Genomic DNA, 9,005 nt, shown 5'->3' on the forward strand with positions numbered 1-9,005 from the left:
CCTTTCCCTCTCTCAATCTCTTTCTCTCTATATCACCCTCTCCATCTCTATTTGAGCCCCTTTCTCTCTCTAACTCCTATCTCTCTCCTTTCCTCTGTTTCATCCCTCTCTGTTTCTAACACTCCACCTCTCTCTCTCTCTCTGTTTATCTATCAATCCCTTTATCTCTATCTCCTTCTCTTTCTCTATTTTCCTCTCACTGTCTCTTTTCTATCTATATATCTTCCTCTCTATCTGTCCATCTCTAATCCCTCATCCTATTTTAGTCTCCTAAATTAATTACAGTGAATAAGGCATTGTCAAAATATGGATAAATCCTATTTAAGTCACCTAATTTACTGACTGTGAGAATAGAAGTTATTTGGAAATTACTGCTACCTTGAACAGCACCAGAAGTAACTGGTAAAACCTTTCTAATTAAATTGATTTTGGCAGCCATTTGGTAACAAAATGACATAGCCTTAGCCCTTGCTGCATGAGGAATACCTGCGAACTTGCTGCCAAGTAGAAGAATTATTTATTCTACTTTAAAACATTCAACTTTTCAAAAATCTCATCTTCGACATCTCTAAAACATCCAATATGGGGAAAAATATTGCAGAAATGCAAACTTATTGTTTAGGATGAATGCACAATGGTACGCAAAAAATCACTTGAGGCTCTTGCTCGATCCTTGCAAGATTTGCGTGGCAATGTCAGACCATTTGGGAATGCAGTAATATTGCTTGCAGGAGATTTCAGACAAATGTTACCTGTTATTCTTCAATCAACACCAGCAGATGAAATAAATGCTTGCCTCAAATACTCTACTTTTTTGTTCCATGTGAAGACATTAAACTTAACTCAAAATATGCATTCCAGTTGCAGACTGTTCGATCAGCACAAAACCTTTTGCATCACTTGTGGGAAATTGGGTACGAAAAAGTGCTAGCTGATCAGAGTTAAGGGCAAAATTCTTTGACTTTTAACTTCTGTAATTTCTGTAATTTTATTTCATCAAAAGAATAGTTAGTTTAAAAGGTTTTTGCAGATATTCAAAATATAAGAATTCCATTTGACTGAGTGAATGAGCTATTCTTGCAGGTCAATACAAAGATGTCCATGAACTTAACGCTATAATTAAATGTAAAATTCCAAGTGAGGTAGTCAAATACAAATCCATCGACACTGTTGTGAAAGCAGATATAGTGGTTAATTATCCAACAGTTATATTTGCCAGGGATGCAACCGCATGTATTGTAACTGAAATTTGGTGTACTAATTATCATGTTGTGAAATATAAACCAATCCAAGCTTTGCAATGGCACATAGCTTGCAGTAAAAAAAAATAATAAACAATATCATAGAAACAGCAATCTTAACAGGACCTTTCACAGATGAATATATCTTCATTCCATGCATTCCTATGATTCCACCGGATACATCATTACACTTTAGCAAATTGCACTTTCCAATTTTATTGTCATTTGCAATAACCATCAACAAAGCACAGGGAACAATCTTTACAATTGTGGGCCTTACAGTTACACACTGACTGTTTTTTCACATGGACAATTTATGTTACATATTCAAGAGTCACCAAACCGGAAAATCTCTATATCAGCTAAGAAAATGGAACAATAAAAACTGTACCCATGCAAAATGGAAATTTAAGCCTATAAGAAACATGCTTTTTCTCGATTTGGAACTTTTTCCATTACGCCAATTTGAGCCACAGCAACGCGTGGCAGAGTACAGCTAGTATATATATATATATATTTATATATTGAAATATAATTATCTACTCACCCGTATTTCGTCTTCTAGGACTCATCAGTGGTTGAATCTAGCGAGATTCGAAATAATTTAATCCATTCAAAAAGTATCGCAAACAAACACACAAAATAACATACACACACACACACGCACATATATATATATATATATATATATATATATATATATATATATATATATATATATATATATATATATATATATATAAGCAGTACCCGCGCTAACCGGCGTTGCTCGGTGGACGCGTATTCTCCTCAGCGAAAAAAGTAAAGTAAGGTTGTTGTTGGTGTTGTGATTGATGATGATGAGGATGATGATGATGATGATGATGATGATGATGATGAGAATGATGATGATGTCGCTGCTGCTGCTGCTGCTGCTTCTGCTGCTTCTGCTCAAAGCCCCAGCCATAATAATAACAAAATTAGATACAGTAGTCAGCGCGGGTGGAGAAATGTGAAAAAAAGTAAAAACAAGTAGTAGGGAGGCAGGCAGGCAGGCAGTCAGGCTCGAACCTGTACAGCGAATAATGAAAGGAATATGAAAAAAAAAGCTATCAATTTAGTTGTCGAGAGAGAGAGAGAGTGAGAGAGAGAGAGACTGAGTCTGTAATCTTTGATGGACTAAAATCAGGAAATGCTTTATCGGACAGTTTTAAATCAAAACAAGGCCGATAGGCGTTAGTCGCCTGTTCTCGTGTAATGAATAAATGCGTTTATGTAGGATTGACATGAAGTTCTAAAAGATAAACTAAAATGACCGAAAAATGGACTGAAATAACTTAATAAATGATTTAGAATGCCTTTAATGAACGTAAGGATGAATTGAATTGCCTTAAGAATGACTTGAATGCTTAAAAATAACTGGAATCCTTCAAAAACAACTTTAATGACCTGGAAAATGACTTGAATGGCTTTGAGACTGACTGGTTGTAAAGTGGGTGATCATTTTACAATAAATAAATAGAGAAAAGTGATCACCCACTTTATATCACAAAGTTACAAACGTAAGTACAGCATGTAGTAAGAACAGATACTACACTTTGATCTTGGCCAAAAGGCCCAGAAAAGGGTATTTATTTGCTCCCCCACCGAGCAAATTAGGCAAAAGGCCGATTTTTAATGTGAGGAATAAAGGGATAATGGGAACCAACTTCCCGGGGTGTAGGGGAGCTGGATAGTGACAATTGGTATGAAGAGTTGTCCCTACATTAACCAAGGTCTTCTATGTTAGTTTGCCCCCACATATGGTCTTTGCTTGCAGTATCTGCCGGAATAGATACTACATTTTGATCTTGGCCAAAAGGCCAAGAAAAGGGTATTTATTTGCTCCCCCACCGAGCAAATTAGGCACAAGGACAATTTTTAATTTGAGAAGTGAAAGGGACATGGGGACCAGCTGCCTGGAGAGTGGGGGAGCTGGATAGTAACGATTGGTATGAAGGGTTGCCCCTACATTGACCAAGGTCTTATATGTTGGGTTGGTATTTATTTGTTCCCACAACGAGCAAATTAGGCACAAGGCCGATTTTTAATGTGACGAGTGAAGGGGAAATGGGGAACAACTCCCCGGGGAGTAGGGGAGCTGGATAGTGACAATTGGTATGGAGAGTTGCCTCTACATTGACCAAGGTTCTTATATGTGGGGGAAATCCCACATATGGTCTTTGCTAGCAGTATCTGTCGGAACATATGTTACACTTTGATCTTGGTCAAAAGGCCAAGAAAACCTATAAAAGCTAAGAACAGCATCTATTAACAACAGACCTTTGATCTTAACCAAAAAGGACAAGCACAAAAGTGTTATGGACGGACCGACCGACCGACCGACCCACCGACCGACCAACGGACCGACGGAGTGACTTATAGAGTCGCTTGCACGCGACTAATAAATTATTCTCTTTTAAAAGTAAAACTTTTTCGCCAATAAACTGAATACAGACCTGTTCATTTTTATTTCAGATTTAAATAAAACATGGTACTTATGCATATTGTGAACGTCCGTGTTAAAATCCAAGTATCAAATAAAGAAATCAATGCCGTTTAGTTTTTGGTTCCTCAAGGCCCATTGTTTCCTTTTGTGTGGTTGCCTTTTTCGGTCTTTAGTGAAGCAATATCTAATATAAGTACAAACACGATTTAGTTTTGGTTAAGTTTAATTAAAATTTAATCACAGGATTACATTTTCATTAATCACGTAAATATAAACAAACTTCTGTTTACAATATATATATACATACCGGTGTCGACCCAATATGTCCATTTTTATTACAGGGTCCGATGTATAACTAAACGGTAACTCTGCCATTGTTTATTTGTGTAAAATGTCTATTTTTAAAATAAAAGAATTTGTTTTTATCTAAAGCTCTTACTGTATATTATTCATTTGTTTACTTGTGAAAACTTTCTGTTTACGTTCCGTAAACCCACTCTCTCTCTCTCTCTCTCTCTCTTGCTCTGTGTGTCTCTCTCCATCTGTTTGTCTGTCTGTCTGTCTCTCTTTCTCTCTTGGTAAGCACATTTAAGGAGAGAGAGAGAGAGAGAGAGAGAGAGAAAGCGAAAGAGAGAAGCAATTTATTTCGAGCGGCTAAATAAGCGCTTTATCTATCTATCTATTTATCTATCTGTCTGTCTATGTTTCGGTCGGTTCGATACTGAGGTCGAATGTACATATAAATCTCTCTCTCACTTTCTCTCTTCTCTCTGGAAAACACATTTAGGGAGAGAAAGAGAGAGAGAAGCAATTAATTCCCAGCGGCTAAGTATGCGTGTATCTATAGACGCCATTTTGAATAGTATCTTGATCGTTAATGTTAGTGTATAGGAGTGTGTACTGGAATAAGGGTCCGTTCTGGTGTAAGCCAATGAGAATCTGCGCACGGCAGTTTAACGACTGAGCTATGAGTTTATGAATCAGTTACCGAGGGTGAAACCACCGTATCCGTACCTTGTGTATAACAATCTGCGGTGTTTACTGGTGGCGGTGGTAGGACTTTAGTGATAGTGTGTAAAATCGTGACTACATATATATATATATATATATATATATATATATATATATATATATATATATATATATATTGTATTTTATATTTTATGTATATATATTCTTTGCATGGCCGGTTTTTTATCTGCATTTCTGTTTTATTCTTTAAACTTTACTATCTATCTAATATATCAATCTACCCACACTTTCATATCTTGTATGTATATTTACTAAAATTTTGCTATATGACTTTACTTACTTTTTTTTCGTGAATTTGCTGATACCGGGCATCCTCTCCCCTTAAATAATTTTTATTTTTATTCTTATTTTATTTTATTTTATATTTTATATTTTATTTTTATTATATATATTTTTTTTATTTATTCATTCTTTATTTTCTATTTATTTTTTATTTTTTAGTTATTTAGTTATTTATTTATTTGTATATTCCTTTTAGTGTTGTTTAACAACTATTGCTGATATTTTTTAAGTGAGGACCTGTACATTTCAGTTGACCTATACTATTTTGACCTATATATTTTTTCGCGCCTTTAACATTTCCTGTCTGGGTCATTTTGACTTTTGTTTCCTTTTATTTAATAATTTATATTTAACTTTATCATCATTTCTCTCTCTCTCTCTCTCTCTCTCTATCTCTCTCTCTCTCTCTCTCTCGTCTTTCTCTTCCCAGATCTTTCTTATATATATTTATGTCTCGGAAGTAGAGTGAAAAGCAATCTTATTTTTTCTTTTATTAATATTATTGGAATCTTTTCTTTTTTTCCTTGTGCACATTTTTGTGAATTATTCCATGGATTTCTGCCTTTGGATTATTATGGACCAGCTTCTTCCAATTACGGGATTTCATTGGATTTTACCTGTACAAATGGAAATTCTTTTAACTTTTTTGAAGTTTTACATTTGGATTTTACCGTCACTGGATTTTTTATCTTCCACCAGACTATCCATTCGTGTGTAATCACCTTTTTCTTTACCATATTCCCTCTGCTTAACTTTTTTTGTTTTCAAGTAAGATCTTTGACTTACTTGTTGTTTCATCAAATACTTCTGCATGCAAGATCCGATCCAGCATTTTGCTAATTCCTATCCTCTGATGAGAAGGAAAGTATTTCTTCGAAACTCCGCGGATTAAGGACTACCCACTTATCTAGTGTTTCCTTTTCAGATTAAATATGTTTTTAACTCATTTCAAAGTGTTTTTTAACATATTTTATTAACTGTTTGCTTATATATATATATATATATATAAATATATATATAGATAATTATATATATATATATATAATTTATTTATAATAACATTGATGGCTACATATGTGCATACATGTTTCTCTAATCACCCGTTATTGGGTAAATTACGATTTCAGGCCAAGAATTACACTCGAAAACTCAAAACAAAACATATGTAGTCATCAATGTTTGTATAAATAAATTTTATATACTTGCTCTGTTTACTCATTGAGCACTTTTTGGTAGACACATGTTGTTTCATTAGATGTACTTCTAGGAAACAAAACTCTACTCTGTGTGTGTGTGTGGGTGTGTGTGTGTGTGTGTGTGTGTGTGTGTGTGTGTGTGTGTGTGTGTGTGTGTGCGTTAGTAATGGGATAATCCAATATTTCTCGATTCAGACACAAATACCGATTCTGTACTAAATTCCCAATTCCGACATAATCGTCGACTCCTATTCTGATTTTTTTATAAGTTTCTAAACATTTAACTATTAAGTTCATGTTTGTTCCGATTACTGTAAAACACATGTTAAATGCACAGATATTATCTCAGATGTAAAAAAAAATATTCTTATGCAAGTGATCTATAGCTTTCAGTTTTACTGGTAATTTAAAATAAATAAATATTTATGTTTTATCATTAATTACTAGCCGTCAAAGATTTTTATTTTTAAATGAAACAAATAAAAAAAATTGAACCGTTTTTTACTTCGGAAAATAAACAGAAATATTTTCGATTCTCGAATCTGATTCTGATTACTAGTCCCAACACTGTAATATATATATATATATATATATATATATATATATATATAATAGCGAGGGATACCAGGCGTTGCTCGGGTGTTTGAAGGTGTGTGTAGAAACTCCGGGGGTGGGGGGGGGTAAAATATTTTGGTAGGTAAGTATGAGGATCGAAACGAAACCATTGAGGCAAAGTTGTAAATTAAAGTGTGAAAAAAAAAAAAAACGTTCGACGTTAACCATTGCCCCACCGCGAGATGCTAACGGAAACACGTTCGAATTTATTTAATTACTTGGATTTGGCAGGTTCCCGTTTTGATGACTTAATGAGGTCAAGTTTTACTGCGGGATAGTATTTCATTTACTGTGGGAACGCTGTTTTTATTTTTATTTTCCATAGATGTTAGAGGAATAAGACTAACCCACATGAGGCGAGCGACAAATATTGAATATTTATTTTCCCGAAATCGAGCAAATTAAATAGACAGGCGAGCTTCGTTGTAAACTCTGATATATTATGATTTATATGTGATATAAAAAGTTTTTTAAAAGTTGTGAACCGACCGACCGCTTCTCTGAAAAAGCCTTTTGTAGACATACAGAAAAAGCGAACACACATACAAACATACATACATGTTCGCTTTTATATTTATAGATAACTATATACGTACATATATATACATATATATATATATGCGTGTGTGTGCGTGTGTAGCTTTATAGAATTATTTATATATATACATATTCATAGAATTATATATATATATATATATATATATATATATATGGAGTTTTATATAATTTTATATACATATGCATATGTGTTGTTTTATAGAATTATATATATATGTTGTTTCATAGAATTTAATATATATATATATATATGTCCGTATATATATATATATATATATCCGTATATATATGTCTGTATATATATATATATATATATATATATATATATATATATATATATATATATATATATATATATATATATATGAAACTAGATTTCATAATATGGTGGTAAAAAAGATGTGGTGTATTTTAGCACGCATTTTATTAAGTATGGCCATGTTTCAGTTTTGATTTTATCAAAGCTATGCACTATCAGGGCACTGACAGAGAAGGATCCGCTTAATCATAGTCTTTACTCTTTCACTTTTCTGGATTTCTTTTTAATGCTGTTAAACGAGAATAGACATTTGAGGGATTTCTAAAAGAAACAAACTTGCGTAAGAACATACTCACCGTAAATGTTTCACTTTTCAATTTTATTCATATTTTTTCGATATCGATGGTGTGATTTGTTCGAATAAAAACTATTGTCGGAGACGTATTTTATATTGAAATATAAACAGTTTAAAATGTGTGTTATGTGCATGCTTCATTTTTTTTTTGTGTGGGGCGATATTGATTTTTCTTGTTGTTTATTGTTAGATTATCTAATTTCAATGTTACTTACTTTTATGATTTTTTAGTGTAATCTGATTTTTATATTATACTTTAAAGAATAATAATGTTTACAATTTTGATTAAAAAATATTTGTTGCATACACAAATATATCTTAAGAATATCGAGGGAAACACACACAAAAAAACAAGTGAAATATGCATGGTGCCCTGTTAGTGCACCGTGAAAGAGGCATAACAAATCTAGCATTTGCACACCTCCGTTTAGCATAAAAAATCACCAGGAAAAATAAAATCCTGATGAAAATAAAGAAACGGTGAAGTTTTAGACCTAACCATATGTAAATTTGAGCCGTGCTTCATGCAAAAAAAAAAAAAAAAAAAAAGACTAAGTACATTATTTGCCCCTCCACCCATTTAGCCTCAAAAGTCCACAGGGACTTAACATATTTAAATGTGAGTTAAGCATCATGAAAAACTGATAGACATAGAGAAAATTTTGGACAAATACGGTAAAGCAGTCCCAATAATCGAGTGTTTTTATTAGCCCTAAAAGAGCCCCTGGAGCACACCCAAGAGTTATCGCGATGTATAGATAAACAAAATTATGTAGAAATCAGTTAGTTACAACTTTTTAGAAAGGCACCCTAGGGGAAAACTTTAGTTTTATCCGAAAATTCCGTTCTCGTACATTTTACTCATATCGTGTTTAATGTTTGTACAGAATTTAAAAAAATTTCAAGGCGTAGTTATTGAGAAAAGTACGAACGGACGAACAGACAAGAGTGAATTTACAGGTCCACCCTCTTTTTGCCGGGGGACCAACAATGTCTTTTA

At 33.2% G+C, this 9,005-nt stretch overlaps 1 pseudogene; it reads right to left on the minus strand.

The window, feature by feature from the left end:
• Nucleotides 1–2,711: 2,711 nt before the first annotated feature.
• Nucleotides 2,712–2,849, minus strand: LOC145293461 (U2 spliceosomal RNA; annotated as a pseudogene).
• Nucleotides 2,850–9,005: the final 6,156 nt, after the last annotated feature.

The sequence above is a fragment of the Euprymna scolopes genome, chromosome 14 (assembly GCF_053919585.1).
Source record: "Euprymna scolopes isolate OS-2025 chromosome 14, ASM5391958v1, whole genome shotgun sequence".
NCBI classification, from domain to species: Eukaryota; Metazoa; Mollusca; class Cephalopoda; order Sepiida; family Sepiolidae; genus Euprymna; species Euprymna scolopes.